The sequence below is a fragment of the Thermobia domestica genome, chromosome 18, assembly GCF_964235325.1.
Source record: "Thermobia domestica chromosome 18, izTheDome1.hap1.1, whole genome shotgun sequence".
Classification (NCBI taxonomy): Eukaryota; Metazoa; Arthropoda; class Insecta; order Zygentoma; family Lepismatidae; genus Thermobia; species Thermobia domestica.
This window is the reverse complement of record NC_137471.1, coordinates 80,921,605-80,937,050: the sequence shown is the minus strand read 5'-3', so window position 1 is coordinate 80,937,050 and position 15,446 is coordinate 80,921,605. Positions and strand designations below refer to the sequence as shown.

The 15,446-nt window shown below is 37.4% G+C and overlaps 1 long non-coding RNA gene across 1 annotated transcript; it reads left to right on the top strand.

The window, feature by feature from the left end:
• Window positions 1–1,647: 1,647 nt before the first annotated feature.
• On the top strand, window positions 1,648–14,573 carry LOC145675790 (uncharacterized). The gene is made up of 3 exons (XR_014129213.1): window positions 1,648–1,743; window positions 9,630–9,768; window positions 14,473–14,573. It is a non-coding gene; the product is annotated as an uncharacterized LOC145675790 (long non-coding RNA).
• The last annotated feature ends 873 nt before the right edge of the window (window positions 14,574–15,446 follow it).

Sequence of the window (15,446 nt, the reverse complement as noted above, 5' to 3'; positions counted from 1 at the left end):
ACATAATTTGCCACCGAGCTTCTCTTAAAGTAGTGAATAGTTAGATTACCCGATTTCATTATTACGAAGGTAATGCTGTATACAACTTCTCAGCATTATTTGAATCTGATTATATAGTGTTTCTCAGGTTAATTAGTCCCCTCTCCGCGAGAGCTACACTGAGAAAAATCCATTATCCGGACAGCGGTATATTGTACAAATACAAGGATTCGTTATGTTTACTAAGGAAATCTGTACGGAGCGTACTTTATCCATATGCTACACAGGTATTGCCTTTTACCCGCTTAGATATTACATCATGTCGCTGCAGGATGTCTGACATCTAATAATCTTCTGTATTGTACATACGTATACGTATGTTAAATACTTCAGCTATATGTTATATACGTCCATCTGTGTGTGAGGTCCTGACCACCTATAGACACCTCTTTCTTGCACCATAGATGACGTCATGAAACAACTGTCGTATGCTTGCGAGCTGGTTTATAAACGAGGTTGTTTACAAACGGAAAAGAAGAGCGGAAGGAAACAAAAGCCTGGGTAAGTGCAATAGTAAATTATCACTTTAGTTAAATATTCCATTAATTATATATTCCTTTAGTATAACTTGCTTTCAAGTAATGTGATTTATGACTACAATTCTTACTATTGTAACTCGTTAATGGTTGAGGAGAAAGAAATGGGTTAATCTGAAGTTTGAGAAATCTTTGAATATTAATGTTTTGTAACTTTTTACATTTCAAGGTACGCAAAATGAATGTTATGTGTTTATTCTTTCCTTTTTATATGTGACGGTTTATTACTTGATGGAGATTTACTACAGGACTGCTTAACATAATTGCTAAGAAACCGTTTTCAGCGCGAACATTTTCTTGTGTAGTGAAGATTTAGGATTTAGATTTCTGGGCTTTCGGCATCAATGACCTTGTTAGCCCGTCACATGTGAGTTATGACGTCCCTCGGTGAGCACACTATCCGGGGAAAGGGAAGGAAGCAAACGGGCTGGGACCTATATGTTGGGTACCACCCGGCATTTGTCTGGTATGAAATGAGGAAAACCCAAGAAAGCCTCATTCAGGATGTCTGGACTTAAAAGCTTTTGATACTTTTTCGACCGAGTGCCCCTACCGGAATCGAACCTGGGTCCGCTCGTACCGAAGGCGAGAGCGTTAGCAACTACGCTACGCGGAGCCACTTGTGTCTAGGAAACCTATTTTTACTAGGATATTTGCAACAAAATTTATTCCCTTTCTTTCTTTATTTTTCTTTTTCTTTTTGTTTTTTAACAATAAAACAAAACATATTTTACAGCCTCACTGAAATTTAAAAACAGCAGTCAGGGAGAGCTCACGTTTAAGATTCTTTTTGTTTTGTTTTGTTTTGTTTTGTTTTGCTTGTTATGTTCTTTAGTTAACTAATGTTTGAGTTCCTGAGAATTACATTATTATTATTATTGTTTCATAATTTTCGAACCAAAAATTAGATGTTTTTCTGTTTCTTCCTTGTGTTGACGTCATTGTGGCAAGTTGGGGTGTTTTATCGTACCTTGGCATTAATTTGGTTACTAGCACATAGTTTCAAGGTCATAAGTTGTAGGCCGCTTGAAACAGCTATTACACAGTTTGAAGAGTTAGGAGTGTCAGGCGTTTGACTTGCAGCTTTCGTTACAGCGTCTAAATTGCAGTATTGGATTGCGTCCAGCTTCTATGGCTGGTAAAAAAGTTATATCGCTTTCGTAATATGGTAAGAACTACAATGTAACAGTTAGGTATAGTATATATGACTAGTTTAATTAGTCGGAAATTACTCTGTTTCCTTGTCTTATTCTTTCGATTATGTTTAAGTACTGTGTCTTCATAGTATTGTTTCACTATTTCTAGAAGGAATTAAGTATTAACGAAGTAAAGAATAAGCAGAAGCCCACTTTGATTGACGTTTACTATTTCTCATACTTCATTGAGAATGTTTTGATCCCCAATTGCGCAAACTTCTAGTATGTGTGTGTGTTTCTTTTTGTTGTTGTTGTTGCTTACACTGCTATAGATATGAGCTCCTTCATGGCTAAGCGGTTAGCGTACGCGCCTTTGGTGTGGGAGACCCGCGTTCGATTCCCGGCGGGAGTGGTTTGGAGTCCATGTTAATCAGTAAGTCCACGTCTCATAGTGCCTCGTTGCAGAAAAGGATAATAAAATCAACTCAGCACTGCTTTACAGATGGAGTTGTTTGATTCAGGGTTCGAATGATGCTTTTTACGGGAAGCAGGCACGTAGCCAAGAGGTGGGTCCAGACCCCCCCCCCCTTCGGATCCAGAAATGAAAAATATTAAGGAAAGATGAAACAGAAAGAAACAGATGAATCAGCCTCAAAAATATAAAGCTACAATAAGCGTTTTGGTTACTCTTTCTTACGAGGAGCTTTGTGTGGAGGAAACGGGAGGGGGGGGGGCGGATCAAGTTGAAATTGGATATTATTGTAACGGAACATTCCGAATTCCATCTGGCTCCATGTTAACCGTATGCAGCGGCGCAAATCTGTCTTCAGCATTGGGAGGGACGGGTAAGACAGTTCTCATAATTTTTTTAAGGATGTTCAAATTATGAAGTTGAAAAACAATGCTGCGGAGGATCAGGGGAGCAGAGTTGTCTTCAAAATTGTGAGGCGGGCAGATTTAAGGCTTATTCTGGGGTGGGGACATCAATTTCATCTTACTTTCCTTTGTGGCAATTGGACACAAATCATCACATTTCTCTCCAAAAAACGCATTTCAAATCGGATTATTGAGGGGAAAGTCCCCCCCCCCAGTTCTAAGATTGGAGGGGACATGTCCTCATCCCCCCGGGATTTGCGCCAGTAACCCTATGGACTACAAATGACGATCGATAAACCGGTTCTTTCAGATAGCCTGTCAGAACTTAAGCAATGCCCAGAATTACCAATAATATGAACCATTTTGAATTTCGCGGCAACACTAATCCATTTTATAGGATGTCTTTACTCCCGAAAGAGATCTCGTTGCTATCCTTGACGGCATTGAACTAAGATAAGAGAAATAGAAAGAAGACGAGAAGAACCGAGTTCGAATGACCTCGGAAGACTATGTCTTTGTCAATACTTTTTTCTATTCTTTTACGCAAGATTTCTTCATAATTCTTTAATTAAAATACTTACTAACATATCCCCATTTTATTGTCCTAACAAATCAATATGGATATGTTGTCAGTAAAATAGTTTAGATTGATCGAACCCCTGGTGTGATAACCACAGTATTTCGTCACGGACCTCCCGTATTGCGAAATCGTGGCTACGTGCCTGCGGGGAGGGGGCGACTGTTCAGATATACAATCCAAGCATTTTATTTCTCAGTGATGCAAGATATAATATATAGTATATAATATGTAAAATATGAAATGAGGGAAAATATTTTCCCGGCAAGGGAGAAATTCTTTGGCGAGTTGGGGAAATTACTTGACGAGAGGGAAAATCTTCATCCTCCCGTTGATTCAAATCTTGATCGAAGATCATGCGAGTAGGATTCCATATTATGCTGTAGGTGTAGGTAGTACACAGTCTTGGCGCTGAATAGGACGCTAAGCTTCAAGCCAACCACATGTCTGTAATAACCTATTGCGATTGGATGGTAATGTAACGTAATGTACGATATGTGCTTTTTCTAGATGCCATAAAATTATAATTTTAATTGAACATTCCACGATTATGTACTTCAGGTTAAAGGAGTTTGATGATTAATTGAAGTGAATAATTGAGGCAGTAATTCTCAATCTTCTTGACTTACGATACACTTTACTAAACCCCAGTGACATCGATATATTTGTTTAGATTTTGGATTGCTTTCCAACAAGTCGAGCCGCGCCAAAGCTGTGTAGGCTTACTAAGTTAAGTGAACTAATCCTAATCTAAATCCATTGTTTTCGGGGGCGCAGAAATGGACAGTGACACTTCCGATACTATTTAAATCAAAATTCAGCCAAGCAACTTGGGGAGGAAAAGAGGGGAGACGGATCTTACAAATGATCGAAAATAACCGATATGAGGGAGCGTTTCGTAATAGTAAAAAAAATGACTGACTAACGTAACATACATGTATTACTGGTTTTCTTATTTTCACCCAACGAAGCAGGTAATTAACGCTAGTACTAGGTATGTGTAGACTAAATGAGGTGATTTGTTTCGTGACCCTTCGAACAATGTACGAAGCGGATGCAAGCAGTTAATACATGGAGTTAGCTTACCTAAATTTAGATTTCGCTTTCCGAAATCTTAATGGATGTATTAAGTGATTTCGTTACTTACACTCTCCATCTCTAAATACAAGGATTCAAAACACATTTTCGATTCCAAACTATGACTCTGCTAGACAAAGAAAGCATAGGCCAGTGTATATTTTACTTCATTTTCATATACGTGCTCGTAGGTTTTCTCGGGGACTTGGTTTCCTCCCACTTTCTCATTTCACCAAATATTCCATAATCATTAACTTGCTTTAATCACCGACTCCCTTAGCCTAACAGCATAATCGTGGGACATTAAACTCAAAGACTTTATTTTTATTTTCAAGTAATTACTTTTCTCTCCCTTATTTATTTTTAATTTAATTTCTCTTTCAATTTCCCTCTTTTAGGAACATGAACATAATTTGCAATTCTTTCTCATTATAATAACACTATTAAAAGTCCCATATGCAGCTCACCACGTTGGAACCCAGCGGAAACAGATGAACAACGAGTATTGTCGAAAATATGTATTGCTTACAGCGGCGTAGCGAGCATTACAAGATTGGGAGGGGGATGAAACTTGAAATTGCCAAGTCTTGATTTTTATCTTAAAAAAATGTCAAGTCTTGATAAAAAAAAATTGCCAAGTGTTTCGAAAATCTTACAAACCCTATGAAAAACTATTACAGCAACCTTATTTTCATATTCGTTCCATTCCATGCCCCGTCTGAGACACGAATAAGATCAGCCCTTGTTCCGCTCTCGAGTCCAATTTAACATCTAACCTCAGGATCATTATCATCACCCACGAAGCACAACTGTTAATTTGATAACTCATTTCTATGTTAGGTAACCTCCGCCAGCTAATCTTCATTAGAACCTTTAAAGTTACAATCAGTTGTAGAAATGCATTTAAAAACGTAGAATAAGGTAGGTTATATTTACTGTTTGTGATGTAGAAGTGCCTAATTTACATATGAAACATTCAATTGAGTTGTTGAGTGAGAGACCAGGCTAACTTACATCCAGGTCAAGATTGAGATTTTGACGGAACAGCATACTAATGTCATTAATTGACCTTTGCCTCAACCACTTGTCTGTGTGGCTTGTCCTGAGACAGGGGCGGATCCAGGGAGGGTCTATCTCCCCCAAGAAGAGGAAACTTTGTGTATTTTAATATAAAATAAAATCCACCCAGAGTTGAATCTCTTAAAAGTAGCTCTATCTTGTAAGTAGTGGCATTACAACCCACCGCCCCCCAGTAGTCCATCCTGGATCCACCCCTGTTGTATACTAAGCCAAACTATGAATATCAGTCGTATCCTTTGTAACGCGCTGTTTTCATTTGTTTCCTTTTCTTTCAGAAAGTTAAAATTGTCAGTTAGCCTAGTCTCTCGCTAAACTGTCAATTGTGACAAAACACACCAATAATTGTTGATGCCAACTAAAACATACATATCCAAAGCCTACAAAATATATCACATTATTTAAGTTTTTTTCTTTCTTTTTTTTTTTTTTTTCAAAATTGCTTGCAATGTTTTTCTTCGTGCCAAGCATCCGAATGTCATCTTGAATTCTGACCTTCTCACTTCACTACAATTCTTCGAAGTGTAAGACTGCGCAGCTTTTTTTTCCCCTCTCTCTCGCTCTCTTCAGTCCTTCAGTCTCCCCCACTTTGATTTCATGATTTCGCACTCTGATGAAAAGTATTAAACACCAAAACGGAAAAGTACTAATATATAACCTCTCTTTTAGTAGCCCCTCCAACCACGCGCCCGGGGCACGTGCCTAGCTTGCACGCCCATAGCTCTGTGAGCTATATAATTAAAATACAATGCGCGCGCATATGTAAACTTGGTGCCAGCTTTGATTCTCACTGAGAGAGTATACATATAATGTTGGTTCGAATTCCATCAAAACCATAGGCTCATTTTTGTGTAACCTTGGTACTGAAGAAGACAGTAGACTTCAACAAATATTCCTGTCGGGCCTCGATGGCTCAGTGGTAGAGCGTTCACCTCTGGTGTTTGGGGTCTTTGGTTTGATCCCAGGTCGCGCCAAGTAAACTTTGTGGTGGACAAACACCGTGTGAGTGGGTTTTCTCGGGGTTCTCCCGTTTCCTCCCACTTTCTTCATTCCACCATTTCATTCATTATATCATCATCAGCGTCTCCTTTAGCCTAGCCGGTATACCCGTCATTATTGATACAACTATTATATACAGGATGCATCAGAAGTCCCTTGTCATCCTTTCTGAAAACTACAGGGATGTAGTTACATTGATTGCGAGATAAGAGATACACATTAGGCCCAGAGGGATACTTTCGGATTACATCACGCGGACGGTCGCCATCTTAGATTCGAAATTGTAATATGGACGATAAGTGGGTAGTGTGATACATGGCCATGCACTAAAATGTTCTGAGGATGTCAAATATGCAATCAGATATCATGTAACTTATTCTGGTGAAATGTTATTGGCAGTGAACCAAGTGAGACTATATGTAGTGGTATGTCATACCCTTCTGATTTTTTTTTCCCCAGTGATAGAGACATACCGTTTCTGGTTTTTTAGTGATCAAGATATACCTTCACGGAAGAATAAATGCTAAATACCATTAATAAATCCATTTTTTATACGTATTGACGAATAGCTTTGCACATAAAAAGATTTTATTTCTTATGTAGATTCTAAGTTGACAATACTGACATTTTTACCTTTTTCTACCTTTTGTTTGTAAAATGAGGTGTTTTCAAAGAAGTTCATCTAGTTTATATTTTGATGTGCCGTATTGAATTGTTTCTTTCGTATGTATGTATGTGTCGTCTTGTCTGAATTCTTATAAGCGTCGTGTTTTGAGCATGGGCGGATTTAGGGGATTGCTGTGGGGGCAGATCTTACGGGAGTTTGAAATACCCCTCATTCGAGTGTGTGGTCCAGGAGTTTTCCCGCTGGAAATTGTTAATATTAAAAGTCGGTTTTAGAGCACTTTCGTGTATAATTCTCTGATACAAGGTAAGGCTATTTTTATTTATTTTTTTCCAGAAAGTTGTTCACGATGGATGGATCAGTCTCTCCGTTTTTTCTCCGTAACTAAAAGAAGCTTTCCAGTGGTTTTCAGACATTATGTAAATAGAAATGCAATCTTGTAGGCTTCACACCTCACTGCATTTGAACATTTAGATAGCCGATATGTCGAGTCAAAATCGTAATAAAACACACCGCCTCTGATTTTTCCCACTTCGAACACATTTCCCTGTTATAGCCAGGGGTAAAAGCGAGGGGGAACGCGGGGGACGCAGTTCCCCACCTCGAAAAATATGTAGGGCGTCCCCCAGATCCTAAAATGGTACAATGGGCAGAGATAGGCAGGAGGAACGGCGTGGAGTGATGCCGCTACCTACCGTCCCCCCACCTTTTCAGGTCCACTTTTACCCCTGGTTATAGTATATGTTCCACATGTTCCTACTGAGCAATAAACATTTGCAGAACCTTCTTCCAATTGCTGTGGACACAAAGTAGGATATAGGGTCAAATTTGTGCACAGACGATGGCGATACTTTGTTCTAGATGATAAAAATTATGAATATTTACTGCACAAACCATAGCCTTAACTTTTCCACTTAGCTAGAAATTGAACAGCGTTAGGTCCGGTGATCGAGCAGCCATTCAACTGCCTCTCGTCGATCAACCCATGTTCTAGAGAATTGTTCAAGTAGTGACGCAATACGAATCCATAATGAAGAAAGCGCCATGGTGTTGAAAAAACTGCGAGAATGTACCATCCTCGGGCATCGCAGCTCGCAATATCTATCCCTGTACGAGCGTGAGGTATTATTCCGCAGTTAATTTTATGGAATGAAAAAGTGACTGATTAGACGTATTCCTCATTTGTCTGCCAACAACATAATTAATTTTCTTTGCGCTGGTCATGTTGGAGGGGTCTTGCACGCGGGGTTGTCAGGTGACCAATTGTGCATGTTCTGCCTATTAACCTTCCCATTTACGTAGAGGTCAGCTTCATCTGAAAAGAGTATTTGCATAAAAATGTTAACCATAATTACTCACTGCACTTGGCGATCAACATCGTTCTCGTGGAGATGTTGCTTCATTTGCACCTTGTACGGATGAACTTATACACGCGCAGACCCTATGACTCAACCCACATTGCATTAATAAATGACGTATGCTCCTCTGGGGCCACATCGAGAAAGAAGTCAGCACTGCCGTAGGCGTTGCTTCATCTGTAGCTCTCTACGATCGTCCGCTACGACGTATGTCCACGAATGTGCCCGTCTCCTCAAATTTAGTTAATTACTGTGACACTGCAACATGTAACACAGTCACATTGTGGATGATTCTGTTTGCAATCGGTAACCACTGTACAGGCACTCCTCCCGCTCCACAGTTTGAATATTTCGATGCATTCCTCACGTGCTAACGGTATGGTTCTACATCTAGAAGAAAGAGGTAAATACAACGTTCAATTGGCAATAACTTTTCACCAAATTAAGCTCCATGGAATCTGATTGCATATTTGACATACTGAGAAAATTCTAGCCCGTGGCCATATATATATCACATTACCCACCAGTTTATAACAAACAAATTTAATCCAAAATGGCGGCCGTCTGTGAGAGTATTTCCAAACGGCCTAATGTGTATCACCCATCTCACATTCAATTAAACTACACCCGTGTAGAATTTAGAAAGGAACTTCGTATGATGTATACAGGGTGTTTCGAAAGTCCTCTGACGTTACAACAAAACGTAAGAGGAAAAACCATTTCTAAATATGTTGTTTTCAATCTAAAGTGAACACTTTTTAAATCGGAGGAGCCGTTTGGGCTGTACTCTTTATGCGCCCAATGTGGAATGAAAATGCAATGTTACATTTACCTGGACCCACAACATATGTGAATGAAGTTACTGTTTGAAATGGGGGCTAGCCATCGACATGTTAGCGTAAAAATCAGTAACTTCATTCACTTATGTTGTGGGTCCAGGTAAATGGCAACGTTGCATTTTCATTTAACATTGGACGCATAAAGAGTGTACAGCCAAACGGCTCATCCAATTTTGAAAATTCCTTCAACTTACATTGGAAACATCATATTTGGAGACGGTTTCCCAATTACATTTTGTTGTAACTCTGATAATAATCGAGTTACTTTATGTCAGGGGACTTTTGAGACACCCTATATATCTTATGGAATATATGTTTGATGTCCCTATAACTGTAGTATAATTTAGTTTGTTTAAATTTACAAGTTATTACAAGTAGATTCTGACTTACATGCGTAAGAGTTTGTATGTAACTAACTAATGAATTCTATTTCATGAAATTTACATTGAAATATTTAACACAAAATCTTTTATTTTCATGCTTAACTTAGTGACTTTGCTTTGGACTGCAACTGATTATTGTACCCCATTATTGCTTGAGAAGAAAACCGATGTCCGAATCTTCATTTGGAGAAACCAAAGAACTATTGGAATGCTGAGGATTGCAATCATTAATTTCTACACTTCAAGGTGCGTAAATTATATCTAGGTATATTCTGTGTTTATTGTTATAATTACTATTACTATTATTGGGTTTAGAATCAATCAAGTACTTCATGATATTTTAGAGGGATCAAGATGGCTGCCAGATAGATAAATATTTGAGCGTCAGGCCCTTATTTCTTTTCAATTTTATATTTAATCAATGTCTATTCCCCCCCCCTCTCATTATTCCACCAAATCGTATTCCAAGATCATCAATTTTCAATACTCATTTGTGACTGTCAGCATACATAGCATAACCGTAGGAAGTAAAACAAAGATTTATTTTTATTTTTCGTTTTCATGTCTTTTCTCCATAGCTGTGAAAAATAACGCCTTCAACATCATAAATTTGTATGCTACTTGCCTGCTTTCGAGCACAATAATCAACTATTTGGACATTACGAAGCAAAGCAGGTCTACGTTGTAGTTAGCATAGTTAAGGATGTGACATAATGATATTGGTGTTGCAATGTTCAGCCTAAACAGTGCAAGTAAATAAATCTGTAACAATTGTATTGGTGTTTAGCTTACATGTCCTCCAGACGTGCCTTTTTTTTTTTTTTTTTTTTTACATCTTGTTACTTCTTCTCTATATGAGGGGTCGCGGTGGCTCAGTGGTGGAGCGTTCACCTCTGGTGCTTGGGGTCCTGGGTTCGATCCCAGTCCCCGCCAAGTGAACTTTGTGGTGGACAAACACCGTGTGCGTGGGTTTTCTCGGGGTTGTCCCGTTTCCTCCCACTTTATTCATTCCACCATTTCATTCATTACTCATCATCACCGTCTCCTTTAGCCTAACCGGCATAATCGTGGGACGTAAAACTCAAAGATTTCATTTCATTTCTACTCTATATGAAGTATATTCTGAGGTTGTGTTTTTGGGGACGTGGTAGCTCAGTGATGGAGCGTTCACCTCTCCTGCGTGGAGTTCCTGGATCGATCCCAGCACGTGCCAAATGGGCTTTGTGTTGGACAAACACTGTGTGTGGTTTTCTCGGGGTTTTCCCGTTTTCTCTCACAGTTTTCATTCTACTATTTCATTCATTCTCATGATTATAGTCTCCTTTAGCATACCCGGCAAAAGCGTGGAACGTAAAACTCAAAGATTTCATTTCATATAAACTTTGGTGCAAAGTAACCCCATAGATGAAGATATTTTGCACCACATACAAAAAAGTATGTTCAACATACGAACATAATGTTTGTTTGCAATGTTTTCTCTCCTGTATTTATACATTTCACTTTTTACACAAAACTGCATGTGTAACGAATTTTTGTTACGAAATTCGAGACGAGACATAGCTCTTCCAATAGAAACAGATACAGTTTTCGAGACGAGACAACTTTCGCGACACCTTTGCGAGAGATGACAGTCTCAAATCATTTCTCGTGCGTACCCCTAGCCCATATCGTGCGTTATCAAAAAGCATGTTAATGAGAAATAACAACATGTAAATACAATATAGGTAATTAAAAACATTTTTGTTTTCATTCTTCAGTAATGCATTATTATTAACCTCAGTATTTTATAGTCCATTCTTAATCTTAAGGTGATATATAATTAAGTTTTGAATTCGGTTAACTTATTTTGTTTCTCAAATTGTATTAAAAATGTATGTACAAACATGTTTATTTTCATTCTTGAGTGCTTAAAGTCACTATAGTTATTAAACATAGTAATTAATATTGTACTCTTAACGTTAAAATAATATACAGTTAACTTTTGAATTCAGTTAACATTTTTCTTACTGAAATTGCTTTAAAAAGTATGTAAAAACTTTTTTATTTTCTTTCTTGAGTGCCAAAAGTGATGCACAGTTATTAAGATTAGTACTTTATACTCTATTCTTAATTTTAAACTGATAAACAGTGCGTTTCTGAATAAATTATGTCAAGTTATTTGAGTGACGAACACTGGTACAAAACCCTAACTACCACTGGAACATTTCGATTTTGAGATGACTACTACCGGGGCAATACAAGGGATTTTAAAATATTGTTTTTCCTTCAACGGCTATTCGATTTTGAATTCTGACTACATGGTCATATAGGAAGGATCAGTGTCTCTTTCCAACTATGGTACAGCTCCGACCGATTCACGGTGCTCACAGAAGAGACAAAAGAGTATGTTTTCAACCTTAAAGTAACGACCACTGGTGTTTTTGCCCTGGTATGCAAAAGTAAGTGGGTACCCCAATGGGGTAGAGGGGTACTATGCGGTACCTAATTTCTGCATTTTAGATATATGGAAATACATGTGTCTAAAATGTAAAGAACTGATATTTGTTTACCGAAAACTGAAACTCGGTAAGCCTTACGGATACCGAGACATGGGAAAATAAAGAGCGACACGATATGTATGTGGGGCTTGCATACTTGAAGGTACAATTTGGAAAATGAATTCAAATATGACTAACGGCTATCAAGATATTGTCAAATAAAGAGAGGACCAATACAGGTATGGGATTTTCGTATTAGATGATAAAATTTCCGAAACCGGTCATGGAAAGTTAATAAACACCAGTAGCAATTTCATCTTCAAGTAATTAGATATTTCCATGGGGTGTTAGAATATCTTACAGTCTACCAAGATTAAATTTTAAAAGCTTTTGAAAATATAACTTGACATTTGTAAAGAGTATTAGAAATATGTATTTACCTAAAACTTGCAGCTAGTACATCTAACATATAGAGAAACACCGTGAAATAAAAGAGTATGAGATGTTGAAACTTCGGAAAAATTATTGGTCCCAACAAAATTAAATAAGATGGTATTTCTATGGGTTAAGTAAGTACCTCAGTACAATTTCGATGGAAAGATTAGTTCTAGGTTTTCTTCAGGCAGTTCCAAAGGTTCATCGAGCTGTGTAAAAGAATGAAAATTCCCTGTGAATATCTAATATAGTAACCAAAATATAACGAGTCATTTATATTATGACGTAAAAATAGAGATCTTTAAGGATTTGTACTTCTGGGTCTTTGCTATAAGAAAGAAATTCAAAAACCTACTGTATATACCTTAATATGCAATTAAATCAGTGAGGACACAGTCACTTAGTGGTGGGGTGTGTACCTAGTATGTTTTGCAGAAACTACACTGGAGTATTCTCTTAATTCCCAGAGATACGATCACACTTAACTGCCCATTTAATTTTAAAATGAAATTAAGGCAAGTGAATGTTGATGATAGAATTGATGGAGTGTAAAGGTGGGAGGAAACGGGAGTACCCCTAGAATACCCACGAATACAATGTCGACTACAAACTGACTTGGACACGGATCAAACCAGGGACCCAATACACCAAAGGTACGCACTCTACCACTAAGCCACCGTGCCTCCACCCATTTAATTGTCTATTAAGGTGTATACGGTAGTTTTCTGAAATTTCTTCTTCTTACAGTAAAGACTCAACAGTACAAATCCATGTGGGTCTCCATTTTTACGACGTCGTAAAATACATAATTACTTATATCTCGGTTGCTATATTAGATATTGACAAAGAATTTTCATTCTTTTTGTACGCTAGGAATTATCACGCTTGGATTTACCCGAAGAAAACTTCGAGCTGAATTAATCTTTCGATCGGAATTGCCCTGACGAGTGTGAGGTACTCACTTCACCCATATAAGTACCATCTTATTTAACTTTTATTAAGATCAAAAGTTGTTTTATGAAATTTCAAGATCTAATACTCTTTTATTTCACGGTGTCTCTCTAGCTGTAAGATGTACTGGCTGGAAGTTTTGGGTAACTCTATTCTCTTTTCTAATACTCTTTACAAATGTCAAATTATATTTTCCAAAGCTTTTAAAACTTAATCTTTTTAGACCCATGATGTTCTAAAACCCCATGGAAATACCCAGTTACTTTAGGATGAAATTGCTACTGGTGCTTATTCAGATTTCATGATCGGTTTCGGAAATTTCACCACCTAACACGAAAACCCCATAACTGTGTGGGTCCTCCCTTTATTTGACAATATCTTGATAGCCATTAGTCATATTTTCATTAATTTTCTAAACTACTGTCAAGTATGGAAGCCCCACATACCTATGGTGTTCCTATTTATTTCACCATATTTCGGTAACTGTTAAACATACCGACTTGCGATTTCGGTAAACACACACCTGTAACGTTCTTTATAAGTTTATTAAGATATATTTTAGAATGTTTAGAAATGGGAGGTCTGCGAATGCCATAGCACCCGAAAACCCCCATAAGGACGTGTGTGTAGTGTATTGAATTGAAACTACTTTTGAAGTTGTTGTTAGCCCTCAGTAATTACGTTTTCGAAACTGCACAATCTACTACGCAAAACTCACACTTCTATGGTGTTGTCCTTTATTTTCCCATACCTCGGTATCCATAAGGCTTACCGAGTTGCGGTTTTCTGTACTAAACAGATATCAGTTCTTTACATTTTAGAGACATATATTTCCACATATCTAAAAATGCAGACATATTAGGTACCTCATGGTACCTCGAACGCCAGTGGGTACCCACTTACTTTTGCATAGTAATACATTTCGAGTTGTTCAGCATCAACAAACACTTTTTTTTAAAATTCGTCATTTTTCTACCAGAAACCCAAAAGTCCATACCTGACCGAACAGATTTTGTCCATTTAATCTAAAAAAATGTTAAATATTTTAAAATGTAACATTTTAAATATTTTTGGATTTTTGTTTCAGGTATTTCATGTATCAAAACAAAACCAGGATTCTGCATGAAAGACAGCGAAAAGAAGCAGTGTAATTTGTGGCTAAAAGCACGTCCTTTCTGAAGACAGACCCGATTGTATTTACATTCTTTTATACAAATATGTAACCTTAATAAATATACTGCTCCGCAAATTATTTCTTTCTTCCATAAATTAGAATAAATGTATGTCTGTTTAAAGAAAATGTTTGTTAGCGTTAAGTCTTTTCAACTCTTTTTCTCTGTAAATAAGAACATTATACCTTGCAACATTTTTTTTTATCATTGTGCAATTCCTATTGGATAAAGTAAATCTGCACGAAGCACTATTATTTCAGTCATACATTAATAAGTAATGTATTGTTCTGTGAATAAGGCAATGGTATAGTGAATATGTTTTAACATAAAATCTGTAACTCAGCTTTTCAGTAGTCAACTTTGAGAATCCGAAGAAAGAAAGAAAAAATGTTGGACTTAACGAATTTCAAAATTATTTTTGTTCGAATTCTGGACTAATCCAAATTATCCAGAGAAATCATTTATGTTGCTCTCTACAGATGTATCCTTTCTCCAAATCGTATGAAAAGGAGACTTAATACATCACTATATTTTGTATGTACTATGTTTCGTATTTATTTAATCACTTTGTACCTTTCTCTAGTGTTGACAAGGCCGCAAGTGTCAATCGAATAATTTAGTGTTTCACTCATGTAACCTTGTGACTAAAGTACGTCCTGTCGGTATATATATGTTACTGGGTTCGGTTAGCGACAAACAATTTTTAGTGTTAAACAAATACAAAAATCTACACGCAATGAGATACGATGATCTTTGCCTCATAGACAATACCAAGCAACTAACGGTACTGAGTGTGGTTGAGTTTACTAGTGGTATTATCTGGCTAAAATCAATGTTCCGAGAGCTATACTTCTTTTTGTGCTCTGAATGCAAACTTTGATATAACCGT